The sequence below is a fragment of the Neolamprologus brichardi genome, chromosome 7 (assembly GCF_056152115.1).
Source record: "Neolamprologus brichardi isolate AB-2024 chromosome 7, ASM5615211v1, whole genome shotgun sequence".
In the NCBI taxonomy this organism is placed as follows: Eukaryota; Metazoa; Chordata; class Actinopteri; order Cichliformes; family Cichlidae; genus Neolamprologus; species Neolamprologus brichardi.
Genome location: NC_142110.1, coordinates 8,527,149 through 8,544,154, shown reverse-complemented (window position 1 = coordinate 8,544,154; position 17,006 = coordinate 8,527,149). Strand labels below are relative to the sequence as shown.

The window sequence follows — 17,006 nt, the reverse complement described above, 5'->3', positions numbered from 1 at the left end:
CTGTGTTATGGAAATAAAAGGCTGCTTATTGAAGAAGTTGGGTTGGAGAGAGGTGAGGAGCGTTGAGCTCCAAGAGCCTGGTTCCGACCAGCCTTCCCTTGCAAGCAAGTAAAACCCGGTTCCGTTTTGTTTCCTTGCTTTCGTGAAAGAGAATAAGTTTCTAAATTAGCGGGGCCTGTGGAAGCGCAGACCTAACAGAGTGTGCCATGTGTTGTGCTGTGTGTCATGTCACATGTGTATTCATACCTCCAGTGTAAGTTGAACCTCAGTATTTGTCCAGCTCCTCCATATTTCTGATGACTAAACACTTTGGCTTGTTCTGGTGTTCCATTGAGTTTAATGAATACTTCAGTTGGTGGTCCATGTCATTTGAATTTTTCCCTGTTTCATCAACTAAATGAATTACTGTTGAACATCATGTTTGATCACAGTGAATATAAACCGCTAAGCCCACCAGCTAAATCCTGCAACCACACAGACCATACTGATGGATTACCACAGATTAAAAATGGCTTGAGCAAGAAAGATCAGAACTCAGCCTGAACCTCTTGTGAATGAGACAAACTGTATTTGACCTCCAGTGGGACAGATCACCTTAGAATTGTAGACATATTCTTGCTATATGACAGATTCCCCGACTCATCTTCAGCCTGTTTCCAGCATTTCCTTTGTCCTTTTCTGTTAGCTGCTACTTTAGCCAAGCAGCAGTATGAGTACAAATTACAACCTAAAAAAGCCAAAAAACTGTGACCTGTGAACTGTTCTCAATATTCTACCACGGTCCAAATTCTTCAGTCTATCCAACTCTTAAATCTTAATGTTGATTCAGATTCACACTACAACCTGGGTTTGCATCTTATCTGTATTTAATTTAATAACAGTACAGTACTTTGTTTTTTAGTAAGCATTGTTCTTAATGTAAATATGTAAAAATTGTGTGTGTTTCAGTTCTGTGTCTTGTGTACTGTTTGTTCGTATGTGTCTTTCTTGCTATTGTTACATCCAAATTTCCCCTTGTGGGACAATTCAAGGATTATTCTATTCTATGTCATTTGTTCTCAGCCTCTCCCAGTCAGAGCTTTTCTCCATGCCTGTCTTACTGCACATGATGTTATTAGCACAACCACTTTAAAGGTGATAATTTAGGACTTCATCAATAATACAGACAGCAATGTAGTTAAACATCTTACACTTCATTTTATTGGGAATGAACTTAACCTACATACACATTGTATTTATCACTGCTACTCATTACAATATTCATTTGTTAATATAAATAATTAAGTTTGCTCAAATGTAATTAATACTTTCATTTTTCTAAAAATACCTCAAAACACAATTGTATGGAAGTAATAAAACGCAAACAAATCAGTAAAATATGTATTTTACAAAATTGTGCTAGATAACATTCTGCAGTATTGCACAAACTCTTTCCAATGACAAGTAAAATAAACTATTTTGACCACTTTTTTCCATTTGACTGCATAAAAATGAACATTTACAACACATCTGCTATATCCTGAACATTTAACACATCTACACAGGCATTTGAAGAAGGAGCTTGAACTGTCACATGAACTGTTAATTTAGACTTCATCATTATGCAATGCATACCCTGCTGCATCTAAGCCCAAACCAGTAACCAGGCAGAAGTACAGAACAGTATCCCTGGTAAATGAAGAGGAATCAAATGGGGCTTGTGTTTGTGTGTATTTGTGTTTTAATACATGTTTGTTAAGCATCATTTTTAAGACCCAAAGGGTTACTTTGGATATTTAGAAGTCCGCTTTACCTCCAAATGATCAAAATTTAGATATCTATACATTTCCAAGAGATCATAGTCATGTTTCCATAGTCAAGCGACTAGTCTAAATTATGCGTGATGACACTGCACTATTTCACAGAACCAGACTTCTAAAGGTCCAAACTAATCCTTTAACATTATATAGAAACATATATGCACATTTACAAAAAACAACAAAAAGGAAAACAAAACAAATCAAGAACTCCAAGGATGTCATCTGACTTCCTGAGGAAGGCCAGTGGGCCGGAAAAAAAACAAACCCTGTTTTAAAAAAATAAATAAAAATGTATCCCATCCAAAGAGCACCTCTGAGCAGAAGTAGTGAATCCAACAAGCGCTCCTTTACAAACCCTTTTTTCCAAGTTACACATACAGAACATTCTGTTCTTACATCCCGTCATTGTAAGCATGAGTTCAATTTAAGGGCAATATCCCATATCCCCAAAATAAACTAAAAACACACAATCCTTTTGCACATTTTAGATAACATGGAAGGCAAACTCATGTTGTAAATATTATTTTATTGGGTGAGGAAATTGTGCAATATAATTTACTTAAGCTGGTAAAAAGATTGAGCATTAACCCTTTAAGACCTACCATAGAACCAAGTCCGCCAGAGCTTGTATTATATTTTTACATGCTGTAGTGCCATTTTTGGGAGCATTTCAAGTTGCTATACATCAATACAACCATTATAGCCCAGATTTTAATAATATGTCTGCATTAAGTGCATAGTAATTACATAAATTGCAAAAAAGTGCAATAAACTACAAAAAAAATTGAAAATCATTTGTTTTTTTAACATATATTTCTAGTTAGAGAAATTTAAGAGGCTTATCCCTCAAAACTGTAAATACAAAAAAGTTGCACAAAATAGTTTCCCACCACAGGAAATTTATTTTGAGTGTCTTCATAGTTTTATTTTTGAAATACACCAATTTTATATACTGCAGGAAAAACAAAAATAAATCTTATAATGCAAATTTGCAAAAAAGCAGCATATGCATCAAAATAAACTATTTCCAGCAGAGCAATATGAGTCCTAAGCATCCCAGAAAGTCATAAAGTCAAACATAACTTTTAAAAACACAGTATAGGCTCATGAGGCCCTGATGGTAAAAAACTACATTTCCACGAAAATGACATCACTTCCGGTTTCGGGCAGGTCATGGCGGACTTCACGCTGACGTCTATTCTTACTAGGAAGTGTTACGAACAGCTGATCGGATCGGCAAAGCGTGTTTCTGGAATATTATGTTTTTGTTGCTGCAAGCGCTTTTTATGCAGTTTTTGCAAAGCTATATGTGGAAGGAAATGTTGACTGAGGACAAGCTGATGGCATAAGATGTAAGTACAACTCCTCTGGTTTCATATGAAAAAATTTTTTTTGCGCTAGCTCACGTGGTTGCAGTTCTACAGGGATTTAAAAATAGTTGCGCAAAGCAGAGCAAAAGGGTTAAACTGGCTGGTGTCTTTTGGGTAAGAGGGTCTAAGAGGGGAGAGATGATATAGAAACATGACGTCGTTGGCCTCTTTAATAAGGAACTGACCTGCCTAATGTAGAACAAAACACATGTAGATTTTAAGGATTACTGTAACTTCAATGGCTTCAAATAAACCTTTGTTTTACAGATTCATTTATGTCATGTCACATTTTTTCATACTGCTTAACTTAGTACAAGTTAAGCTTTGGGGTTGTGGAAGATATCCTTCACAAAACTAAAGTGTAAAATATATCAACACACACACACACACACACACACACACACACTGAGGGGGAGAGGGAGTCACCTTTATCAGTCAGCAAGTCTGGTGAACCATGTGAAGGAAAAGCTGGAATGCCTTTAAGGACTAAAAAGCACTGACATTACAGCCTCTGACAGAGAAATTCATAAATAAAACATCCTCACCTTCGTAAACACAGTTTCACAGCGAGCTGCTTTTGCAAACCTGGAACCTTTGAGAAAGGGAATACTTTTTCTTTCAACACTGCATCAAGCTTTTAAACAAATGTCCCAGGAAACATGAATTAATTCATGTTTCCTGGGACATGAATTAATCAAGATTTTCTAAACATTTCCTGAGATTTGGTTTCCCTCGGTTATGAACAATTTTGAAATTCTGCTTTTTGACTTTTTCTTCCACCCTAAATATCTGTTGTGTTAGACTTTCTGCCGTCTTTGCTTGATAGTCAAGATTTTGTAAACATTTTTTGAGATTTGTGTTCTCTGTCTTTAACTTGTTTCTCTCTCCTGGGAATTAATTCAGACATGAATTCATTCACTGTCTGACAGAGAGATTTGAGAGGAATCACTGAGATTGTATGAGTCGGTGGCGAGAGAAATATCTGAGCCTATGGAACTTCAAGAGAAAATTTAAGATTTCCAGCTGGAGTTGAGCACCGTTAACCTCAAGAAGAATTATTATAAAAATAATTTCCATCGCTCAAGAGATGAGCTTAAACAGATCCATTCAGTTTGTCATGAGAACAATTTAAACATTAAGGGAAGCGCTTAAAAGGGAGACAGTTTAGGACAGTGGTTCTTAACCTGGGTTCGATCGAACCCTAGGCGTTCGGTGAGTCGGTCTCAGGGGTTCGGCAGAGCCTCCACCGTGACATGCACGGCTCATTTTGTGCACCAATATCCCATATCTATGTCTTGAATTTGAAAAAAATCATATTTTATTTTTCACTAAAGAGGGGTTCAATGCGCATATGAAACTGGTGGGGTTCGGTACCTCCAACAAGGTTAAGAACCACTGGTTTAGGATGAAAGCTGGCTTGTAGATGGTGTCGAAAGCTCTTTCCAATGAGTTTGACTGTATTGTCGATCTAAGATGAGTCGCGCCCCTGAGCATCATCATAACCAATCACTAATCAGATGTTGAGTTGAAGCTTTCAAGCTTTGAGTGCATTTGTTAAAAATATGCTCCTCATTATTACCTGTCAGGCTTCGCTAGTAGATGTGCATGAGAAGATGGATGAGAAAATTTGACGAAAAGATGGAAGAGTTTAAAAGAATGACTCAAAAGTCAGATGACATCAAAGATCTGATTGTGGCAGAGAACGAGAATTTGCGCGCAGAGGTTAAAACCATTCAGAGGATGCACCGTGACTTTCAGGAAAAGGCAGGATCTCTCCTTGAGCAGAACAGCAGCATTGCTGCTCAGTTGTCTAGGAATAATGGAATAGGACTCCGGTTCCATTTTGTGGGTTTTCTCTCTGAACTGGGGCCATGATTAAGTAGGCGTTTGACACCATGACGCCATAAACCACTAGTCGGAACCCCTTCAGGAGGCTGTTCTGAGACAGGAGAATCAAGCTCTTCAGGTTCAAGACCAAGATTGTCCTGTGTGGGGACCACATCAGGAGATGGTTCTGAAATAGGAGAAACAAGCTCCTCAAGTTCATGAGCAAGATTCTCCTGCTGCAGAGGTTCACCAGTGATGTTGTGAACAGCAACTAATATTTCTTCTTTCTCCTCCCTTCTCAGCTCATCCTTAAGATTATTAATTATTTCTCTTTTCATTTTAAGATGTTCATAAAGTTCATCTATGAGATCTTCGTTATGAACAATCTTGACACTTTGCTTTTTGACTTTTTCTTCCAGCAGAAATATTTGTAGTGTCAGACTTTCTGTTGTCTTTTCTTGATACTCAAGATTTTCTAAATGTTTCTTGAGATTTGTGTTCTCTGTTTTTAATTTTTTTTTATCTCAGCAGCAATGCTGCTGTTCTCCTTAAGGAGATATTCTTCTTTCTCTTGAAAGTCATGGTGCATCCTCTGAATTGTGCTTACCTGCTCCTGCATTTTAGCCTCCAGAGATTCCACCTGTGACTGATTTTCATCCAGTGCCTGTCTCACCTGACGCTGAAGAGTACAAATTTTTCTTTTCAGCTCAACTGTGAGTTCTGTCTTGCGAACTATTTCCCTATATTGTTTTTCTATAATCTCTTCTTTTTTTAATTCTTTTATGGTGAGCTTCTCCCACTTGGTGCTCAAGTCTCTGTTCAAGAGTCTCTAAAGTTTTCTCGAGTTTTGCATTCTCTTTCTTTTTTTCGTTTCTCTCACTTTCAATCTGAGACAACTCAGCAGCAATGCTGCTGTTACGCTCGAGGAGATATTCTTCTTTTTCCAGAAAGTCATAGTGCATCGTCTGAATGGTGTTAACCTGTTCCTGCATTTTAGCCTCCAGAGATTCCACCTGTGACTGTTTTTCGTCCTGAGCCTGTCTCACCCGATGCTGAAGAGTACATATTTCTTTTTTCAGCTCAACTATCTGTTCTGTCTTGTGATCTATTTCTCTATTCTGTTTTCTATTATCTCTTCTTTTTTTGTTATTTTATGGTGAGCTTCTCCCACTTGGTGCTCAAGTCTCTCTCTCTCTTCCTTGAGATCTGCGTTCTCTTTCTTTTGTTCATTTCGCTCACTTTCAATTTGAGACAACTCAGCAGCAATGCTGCTGTTCTGCTCAAGCAGAGATGCTTCCTTTTCCTGAAATTCATGGCGCATCATCCGAAAGGTTCTAAGCTCTGCTTGCAAATTTTTATTCTCTGCAACAATTAGAGCTTTGATGTCATCTGACTGTTGAGTCACTTTTTCAAGCTCAACCATGCTTTCCCTAAAATGGAAATTCCTTTCATGCGCATCTGTACTATTCTGTTCACGCTCATTTTTAAAGCGATAGTAATTTTTTTTGTAATAATTCTTTTTGCGCTTTAGGGTGCTTAACTCCAACTGGAGTTCTTGTATTTTCATTTGAAGCTCCCTAGGCTCCGATATTTCTCTCTCCATCATCCCATACAGTCTTTGTGATTCCTCTCGAATCTCTCTGTCAGACTGTCAATTATTAAATGTTTTGTGTGACATATTTCTTTAAAGGTTTAATGCAAAGTGTCGACAAGAAAAAATGTTTGCTTAATTGTTTAAGTTTAAAAATAGTCCCTTTCTGAAAGGTTTCTGGTTTGCAAAACACAACTCGCTGTTTCTGAAAATGTTCCAAGTAAAACTGTGTTTGCGAAGGTGAAGAGGGGGTATTTAAGGACAAAGGACTTGGCAAATGCTTTCGCTTTCATCCGTCTTGCGCCGGTCCAAGAATTTTACCTCTAGCGGCACAATACGAATGCCCACGGCCGTCCCTCTTAAAATAGGTTTAGGTGTTGCCGCAGTAGGCCTTAAAATACCTGCAGCTTACTGGGGCTTTTCAAAGCTTAACAGGGACTGCACAGGTGGAATCTGCTGTGATAAACAAGTTAAAAACAGAGAACACAAATCTCAAGAAACGTTTACAAAATCTTGAGTATCAAGCAAAGACAACAGGAAGTCTGACACTACAAATATTTTGGCTGGAAGAAGAAGTCAAAAAGCAGAATTTCAAACTTGTTCATAAACAAGATCTCATAGATGAACTTTATGAACATCTAAAAATGAAAAGAGAGATCACTGAAAATCTTAAGGATGAGCTGAGAAGGGAGGAGGAAGAAAAAGTATTAGCTGATGTTCACAAGATCACTGGTGAACCTCTGCAGCTGGAGAATCTTGCTCCTGAACCTGAGGAGCTCGTTTCTCCTGTTTCAGAACCATCTCCTGATGTGGTTCTGACTAGTGGTTAAAAGCCACATGGTGCAAAACGCCTACTTAATATATGTTTAGGTCTTGCCACAGCGGGCCTTGTTATTTCTGCAGCTTAATGGGCCTTCTCAATGATTTTCAACTGAAGTGAATTTCCCAGTTGTTTTCTGTGGAACTGAGCTTATGATCTACTTGAGGCCTACTAAAATTTTGGACTTGAACCAGTTATCCTTTACAAAACGGTAATATTGTTTTCCAACCATGGCCCACCAACCATACCAGTTTGTGATAACTATACTGTGATCTCCTTTACGTTAAATTATGCCCCCCCCCCCAGACTGAGTGTATCTCGTTTAGTTTCTGTTCTTTGATTTAGTAGTATTTTTTGTTCTGTTTCTTGCCTCCCATGTGTCAATGTTGTTTGCGTAGTCTGTCGTGTCTCTCATGCCGGTGCAGCATCAGGGAGTACGTCCACGTCGCTCCAGAGGCAGTCAAGCATGTCCATGTTGTCCACGTCACCACCACCACTGCCCACATCATCCACGTCGTCCACATCTCTGTCAGGGCGGGCAAGTGAGCACCTCCACATCGCCTCGACCTAACCACTCTTTGACTGCCTCCTGCCTAGCTGGATTATGGTCAGAGAATGACGAGGCCACTGCTTCATGATTTCAGCCTCATATGAACAATTTGGCCATGATGATGTAAATAATGTGTCTCCTGAAGGTTTTCATAGTTCTGTTTTCAGTCTAGAGAAAAGTCTAAATAAGTCTGGGGTGGCTGAGACAGCCAGCCCAGTTTGTTTTCTGCCGTTTCTGTTCTTGTGGAGTTCACTGCGTGCTCTAGGGACAACAAAAACAAGAGAACATTTTGAATTTACTTCATTAAACAGTGGTTGCACACAGACGTTTTTATTTGGCAGCAAATTAAACTTATGTTAAATTAACACAAGGTATTCATATTAAAGTAAACGGCTGTGAAATTGGACGGTCTAGCCTTCAGATTTGCGTCACCACTGTCTGCTCCTTGCTATCTAAAATATAGTAGGACACTGGTGTAAATTCTCGACCATGCCACACTTCTGTTTAATCAGTTTTCTGTTTGACGTTTATTCAGCTGTGTGAAAGCCGAGGAGGAACCCACCCGAGGGATTAATAAAGTTTTATTTATTTATTTATTTAATCTAATCTAATAAATAATAATACATAATTATTATTTTATTAAATTAATTTATTATTTATTAAATTATTAAAATAAATAATCTCAGCCAAACCGATTTACTCCGGAACAAATAAAACACTGGAAAAAAAACTTTTTTTTCAGATGATCTAAGTGACGTATATATTACGTTTAACCAGTGTTGGTAAGTTACTTTAAATGAGTAACTTAGTTTTATTACTTCTATCAAAAGTAACTCAGTTACTTCAAGTTACTCGTTACTTTCAACGTAACTAGTTACTAGGGAAAGTAACTTTGGTTGTACTCAGAATTCTCTTGTTAATGTGTTGCTTCCGTAACTGGATACCCAGCAAGATTGTCAGTCTTCTAGCGTTCTTACTTGCCACAAGTGCACTGTGCCACCTACAAATAAAAAGGAAAAAATAATGTGCATATTTCTACAAGAGAAATCCCACAACTGGACCACAGTCGACTGCTGCCGTGATTCTAGCCTACGTCACAACGTCATAGGGCTGGGCGATATATCGAGTTTTTTAAAAATATCGATATATTTTTATACGAGATATAAGATGTGACAATATCTTTTATATCGATATAGTCTATGTTACGTTATAATTATAGTTGTGGAGCCACAAGTTTGCCTGTCTTTGGTCCGCTTTTGTCTTTACGCAACGTTACTCGGCTTCGCCTCTCCTTCACTGAACACAACTCCCCTCCTTCCCCATCGCTGGTGAAGCGATGGGGGAGCAGCGACAAGATGGACACGGCAAATCAACGTTAACGAGTTACTGCGCATCGCCCCGTGTGTGGGGGTGGACGGCGTCAACGTGTTAACGAGCTAACCACGCTAACGAGCTAACCACGCAAACGAGCTAACCACGCAAACGCCATGCACGGCCTGAAATCCTTTAATTTTCTCAAAAATCGACAGTGCGCCTTATGTATGAATTCTGGTTGTGCTTGATGACCGCGAACCGATTTTATGTGGTACACGGCGCTCAGCAATCTGCCAAAAAATGTTTTAGTTCGACTTTGATAAGCTACGGAGCTGCACCGGCTTGATGGATTATCGGAGCATTACGGCTACCGAGGAGCCTAGCGGAGTGATACGTACTGTGCTTCAACGTAATATTACCGTACTGTGTGTGTATAAGGACCATAAATGGCACCTGTTAAGAGACACGGTTATGAAGAGGATTTCAAACTCCAGGCTGTCAGTCATGAACTTGGAAAGAGAGCAGCTGTGAAATCTGTCTTTGTTATTATGCTCAGTGTCTCTTAGTTTACATTTTGACTGCACAATTGTGAGCTCTTTGTTATGCACAAAAACAACATAGTTTTCTTTTATTTATGGAGCATTATTATTTAATAAATGCTCATCATTTATTTTTGAGTAGTTTTTTTCATGTACATCTATGCTGTATGTTAATGTGCCTGTGTGACATCTGGGACACAGCTTTGACTAAGAACTCTCTTTTTGTTCTTACCTTATGGCTTTAAAAAAAAAAAATCGAGATATATCGTATATCGCCATCCAGCTAAAAAATATCGAGATATGCATTTTGGGTCATATCGCCCAGCCCTACAACGTCATGTGCGCTTTTTACATTTTAAATGAGAATAAGAAAGAAAAGTATTTCTTTGTGCCCCCCTCTTCCTGTTAATGCCCTACCTGGCCCCCTGGCAAAACTTTGCTAGACCTGCCCCTGCACAGTTACCAGCTGTCAGCTACGTAAAAAAAGGATCCTGGTGTTATTTGTCTCTCAGAAACAGTTCATAACTTTCCTTCAACTCATTCATGTCACCTAAAAGGTAAACCTGTTTCTCCATCACCTGTTCAGCTCTGATGATTTAGTAAGGACGTCTCCTGGCTTCATCTTCATGTTTCCCTCTCACCACATATCCAAACCGATATAGTGACCAGCAGCTTTTACAGCTGTGGCTCCAGCAAACATCAGCTGATACTAGAAAGTAATATTAAATAAATTCTAACAACAGCTGATCAAGCTTAAACGTGCTGCTTTTGTTTAACGCGACCTCCGCTGCTTTCTTCTTTCTGGCGCAAAGTGGCCGATACACAAACAAGAGAGACGGCACTTGGACAAGCCGATCAGCTGATCATTGATCAGTTTCATGAGTGAAGTAGAAACAGAAGAGACGATTCCGTTTTTTAGGGGACGGTTGGCAACTCTAATAATTAACCTTATACATCATAGCACCCACCCAGCTGTACAGAAACTCCATCATGCTAGCTAGTACCCAGTACGAAAAAGTCAGCATAACGAAAAATAACATCCAACTAAACTTGGTTTATATCTGACCCAGATAGACTGCAGGTCATAACTTCTTACCTGAAGTTCAGTTCACCTGACACTCGGACAGGTGGCCGCCTGCTTCTCCTGCCTCCCCTTTCCCTCATCCACCTCCTCGCCTCCACCACTTGCTAATGTTACTGAATCTGTGGAAGCTCCGCGATAGCCACCGCAAGAAGTAACAAATAACAACCCTATTTAAATCCCAGTAACGATTAACGTGTTCCTGATTTTGGCATAATAACGTAGTTACAGTAACGCATTACTTAATAACGCGTTAGTCCCAACATTGCGTTTAACCTGAATAGCGAAAGACCGTTCTCGGCGGCTCTAGTGACCCTCGAGCACCCGGCTAGCTATCGAGCTGGTGGGTAACAGACGTCTTTGAAAACGTCGGATCACTTTTGCAAATACAGTGGCTTGCAAAAGTATTCGGCCCCCTTGAACTTTTCCACATTTTGTCACATTAAAGCCACAAACATGAATCAATTTTATTGGAATTCCACTTGAAAGACCAATACAAAGTGGTGCACACGTGAGAAGTGGAACAAAAATCATACATGATTCCAAACATTTTTTTTACAAATAAATAACTGCAAAGTGGGGTGTGCGTAATTATTCAGCCCCCTGAGTTAATACTTTGTAGAACCACCTTTTGCTGCAATTACAGCTGCCAGTCTTTTAGGGTATGTCTCTACCAGCTTTGCACATCTAGAGACTGAAATCTTTGCCCATTCTTCTGTGCAAAACAGCTCCAGCTCAGTCAGATCAGCTGGACAGCGTTTGTGAACAGCAGTTTTCAGATCTTGCCACAGATTCTTGATTGGATTTAGATCTGGACTTTGACTGGGCCATTCTAACACATGGATATGTTTTGTTTTAAACCATTACATTGTTGCACTGGCTTTATGTTTAGGGTCATTGTCCTGCTGGAAGGTGAACCTCTACCCCAGTCTCAAGTCTTTTGCAGACTCCAAGAGGTTTTCTTCCAAGATTGCCCTGTATTTGGCTCCATCCATCTTCCCATCAGCTCTGACCAGCTTCCCTGTCCCTTATGAAAGAAGCACCCCCAGAGCATGATGCTGCCACCACCATATTTGACAGTGGGGATGGTGTGTTCAGAGTGATGTATGAAAATTGTAGTTTTCCATGTTTTTGTTTTGTAAAACCAAATTACATTATTTACCAATTTTTTTTGCCAAACAAGCAATTCCATGTAATATTCTTAGTTTCCAATAGGGGCCTATGACGGCTTACCGCACTCCAATGGGCCAAAAGAATGACACAATTTTGATATAGGCTTGATCTTAAGGAAGTAATATTTTGCGTTTGTGAATGACATTGCCGCAAAAATATGTATTTGCGAAATAGCCTGAAATAAATTACGACGCATCAAATATCACAATGGCTGCAGTGAATTTCTGTTGATGCTGAGCCAAGACAGAAATGGACTGTTACCTCAGTGAGGAGATCGTAGATGCAGAAGAAGATCCACTGGCTTGGTGGAAAATGAATGAAGAACATTTCCCGTTAATGTCCCACATGGCACGGAAATATCTGTGTATTCCAGCCACAAGCACACCACCAGAATGGATCTTCACCACCGATGGTAATATTGTTAATCACCTGAGCACGCAGATGAAACCTGACAAGGTATACAATACATAGGAATATAGGATTAAACAAGTTAGGGCTGTGCGATATGACCAAAATCTCATATCCTGATATAAGACATCTATCGTCCCAATAACGATATAAATCACAAAAACTTTACATTTTCTGTGAATCTGTTTTGAAGTGTTACCAGCTGGGCGTCGTGTACCTGGAGTCTAATGTTTTAACCGATGCATGAAACTATACATTATTAGACATAAGTTGTAACAGCCGCCGTTTTCTATGTGCTGCGGGGAAAAGCCTGTTCTAACATTTGAGTCTAAGGTTTACTTTTTAGCACCTGACGACTCTTTTTTGCTTCTCATCCACAAACACTCTGCATACTCTTTCATCTGATTCAGTTTATTTTGAAAAGTCTCAACAGGATCTTGGGCTTTATTCTGAAAGGTTTATGTGGAAAAAAAAAACCAAGCGGTCACGCAAGGGTTTTACCGTTGTTGTTGCTAACAAAAACGCATAAAAACAACGCATAAAAACGGGCTCTTGTCCGTCCATAGTGTGGTTATATTAAATATTAGAGAAAGAGAGAACTTTAAGAAATTAATATAGCCACTACAGTGACCATCAAAACGGTGAAAAAAAAATATTGGCACAAACTGTTTATTTTATGATACCATAAAACAAACAATAGCGTATAATGAAATGATAGATGTCTTTATATTGTCATCTGATATATACGTTATATCGAACAGCCCTAAAACAAGTGTTACAAGATAATAATAAAATGCAAAGATTAGTGACAACGCTTGGAACCATAAGGCAACAGATTTAAAAAACTGTGGGAAATAAACCAAGCTCTGCCTGTGACTCACTCACTTTGCTTCTCTTCCTCCTTCCATCGCTTCGTCTCATCTATCACTCTCCACTTCCTGTTGATCTGAGAAAAAGGCACAATTTACTATTACATTAACCTATTATTTAATTATCCACACTTAACAACTCTTGCACCTAATCCATGAAAAAGTAATGATAAAAAATGTTACAGAACCAAAACATTGCAAATGTGTTTGCTATTATTATTTTTACACTTGAATACCTCTGCAGTTTGTCGGGTGAAAAGGGGTGTTTTATTTCATTTTTAGCAGAATCATCATCATTATATCAGAATCATTTAATAAGCATTGCATTAAACATTGATTGAAGCTATTGACATTACATTTAACCTTTGAATTACAGTGATTGTTATAACCTGGTGTTAATCTTTTATTTACAGGTGTCAGAATAATTATATGAGCTCTCTTTGCAGGTGTAAACATGATCACCTTACACATATGGCAGTTTGTTGCTTATTATAGAGTTGTGCCCGAGTTAATAAAGGTCAAAAACTTCAGTCAGCGCTATGACTGGCTGATCCATGGTGTGAGATGACTTTGGGCCCAGGAGGTTGCACGCGCTTACATAACACTGATATTATGTGATTCTTTGTGATTTTTTATTCAGTTATATCTTTTTATTAAGTTTTTAAGTAATGGTAGTTCATTAAACCAACATGCATTTAATATTGTATCCCTGACTCAGCGAATTATATACACGTCAACTTGATAATTTGGAAAACCTTGCAGCTGTAATGTTGTGTCTCCGTAGGGGACAGTCCGCTCCAAGGAGAGGCACTGGAGCCAGTGTCTGTCCTCGAGACGAAGAGAATGTTTTTCTTGATGTGTCTAAAGTTGTCAATATTGACTGTATTGTACTATCTGTACGCATGAGGGGGCGTTCTAATACCCTGATTTTCATAAAACAATGAGTGTGTGGAGTTTGTATTGAGATCTGATGCTGTCTGATGTATGGTGTCCATCTCCCACGCGTGTGTTCATTAAATCATCGTTTGACTTGACCCGGCCGGACCAGTGTGGTTATTTTGGGTTTTCCTCCTGTATCCCTCCTCAATATTTGAATCCGTAACAGTTTTGGGGGCTCGTCCTGTGGTATTGAGGAGGAAGGTTTGGAGGTTTGGACGGTCCGAGGTGGTCGAACGGGCAGGCACGAGCCAGTGGTCTGACGTGAGTGGGCAGGCCAGCACATCTAAAGGTAAGGCACAACCTGGGTAAGGCACAACCTGTTGAATGTAAATCCGAACTGTGCCAAATTGGATTGTATAAATTAAAAGTCTACTCACTGAAATTACTGGTGAAGGCCTGTTTTGATTTTGATGAAAAAATCTCATGAGTGTTGAAACTTGAAATAAGCTTAAAAGTAATAATACTGGGTTAGAGGCCCAAGGTAAAGGAAAATAATACTGAGTTAGAGGCTCAGGTAGTTTGATAGGGAATTGGTCATTTTGTGAGTTAGAGGCTCCATTGGTTTAAAGGATTGCATCTGTGTTGGCCATGTTGAGAGTTAGAGGCTCCATTGTCCATAACGTTGCATCTGCGTCAGTCATACTCTTGTTTTAGAGGGTTGACGGCGGTTTAAAAGTATTATAAATTTTGTTAGAACGGTGGTTAGAGTCCACTAAGAGGCGCATAGCCCGGAGGTTACGCTCCCTCCTGGCCGCGGACGCGCGACCTTGACCTGTCGGCGAACAGGGTTAGTTCAGTTGGCTTGACTGTGGGGTACAGGGCATCCTGGAACAAGCTAGGAGTTAGAGTCTCCTTATCTGCGCTTTTTTGGGCACTGTAAATTGACTTAGGGACTTTAGAGATGAGGCCAGATACAGTTAGAGGCTGATACTGGTTAATTGATTACAAAAAAGTTGGACTTTCTTCGGTTGGACCCGTTATCTTAAATTTGTCAAAATTGTGTAGGCGCTAAAACTTTCAGGCCTGAGAGTGAGTGTAAATATAAGACGTCTGTGTAAAATAAGATAGAGAGTTGAGTGTGAAACGAGGCTGTGTGTGACGATAGCGTGCTGCAGCGCTGCGTGCCTGATTGGATTGTGTGTGTGAACATGCAAATGACGTGGCTGCTGTGAGGTACACAGAGGACGTTCATTTTTGTTTAGAGTGTGATTGACTGTTATAATTATGCTTTGCAAGTATTGTTAAAGCCCTGTAAATAACATGCTGGTTTTGTGTATTATGATAATATAAATGAGTTTTGAATATTGCTGTGAATATATGATTAATGACTGTGGTTGGCATATTTCTCTTGTGTTGCATGGCTGAAAAGTGGAAAGTTTAAAATGCTTTTGATTCAAGCAAGATATATATGAAGTTATAAGACTGTGAGCGTCTTTTTCTTTCAGTGTGAGACTATAGACAAGTATGCTTGATTAACCCAGTTGCTTTCTTGTGATAATATAAGATATAATACATATAACTCTGAGTTATTGTGGTGTATGGGGAGGTGAGTGTTTACAATTTGGATCAAATTGTAGTGAACTAATCTGAGACAAAATTTAAGTGTACTTAGAAAACCACACATTTATTCTCCTAGAAGAATCTTAATCAATAATACATTAGATAAAATTGTTGAAAGGTTATGAGCTGTCTTGATACAGAGAAAGTGGAGTTTGTCACCCTAAAAAGGATGGAATGATGCTCTAACTCTGTGTTCAAGTCTAGACATAAGTTTAAGTATATATGAGCCACTAATAAGCGTGACATAATCCATAAGGAATAAATAAAGAAAAATATATTTGTTGAATAACTTTAACAGAAGTGAATCTATGAGCACGCAATAAAGTGGACTTGTGAAAAGTAAGAAATTCATTTACATTCACACACATATTTGAAAGAAGAAAAAAAACCCCACTCAATATTGATAAATTCCTGTTCATATAAAGTTATAAAAACCCTAATAATGTTGCGATCAGCGTCCTGTCACATTGAAGTTACAGGGGTAGAGGGGCTTCTGGAGGTGAATTGTAACTGTTCTGCACAGACAGAAGAGGGAGATGCCCCTTATGAGGTGTCAGTAAGTTCAGAAATAGATCTGGACGACTTAGATCTATATATTAGTCGGTGTTTACTTTTATTTAAAGGGGTGATTGAACTAGCCATACAGGCGGATGACCCCGAGTATGAAGTCACAGAGGCGGCTATGTTTGTTTTCTCCATGGTACAAGCGGTAATAACCGGTACTGAATTTGATATGCTTTCTTAAAATTTGTAGAGTTAGTGGTGGAGAAGTCCCGAAGTGAGAAATTATTTAAAAGGAGATAATTGGCTTTTTGAAATTGTGTGGCTGACATGAATTGTTTGTGACTGTGTGTTTGAAATGGTTAATGGTGTCTGGAGTAAATGAGACTAAGTGGAGTTTGATTGTTTAGTGTTGAAGTAAAATGGCGAACTATTGAGGAGTTTGGGTTTGACTGGTTCATCACTCTCCCACCGGTTAAAATAGAATGGTGTCTATTTATTATTATGTGATACGAGAGCGCCTTGACGCAGGTTTTGTGACGACTTGGTGTGGTGAGAAGGTGTTAAACTGTGTGGCTGTAGCGTGCATAAAGTACAGCACACAATGTATTTGGGTTTATTAAATTAAATGGGAGAGTGAAATATTGTGATTAAGTGTGAACATT

General features: G+C 39.0%; 1 pseudogene; it reads right to left on the bottom strand.

Annotated features, from left to right (window-relative positions):
* Positions 1–4,631: 4,631 nt before the first annotated feature.
* Positions 4,632–6,650, bottom strand: LOC148101941 (uncharacterized; annotated as a pseudogene).
* Positions 6,651–17,006: the final 10,356 nt, after the last annotated feature.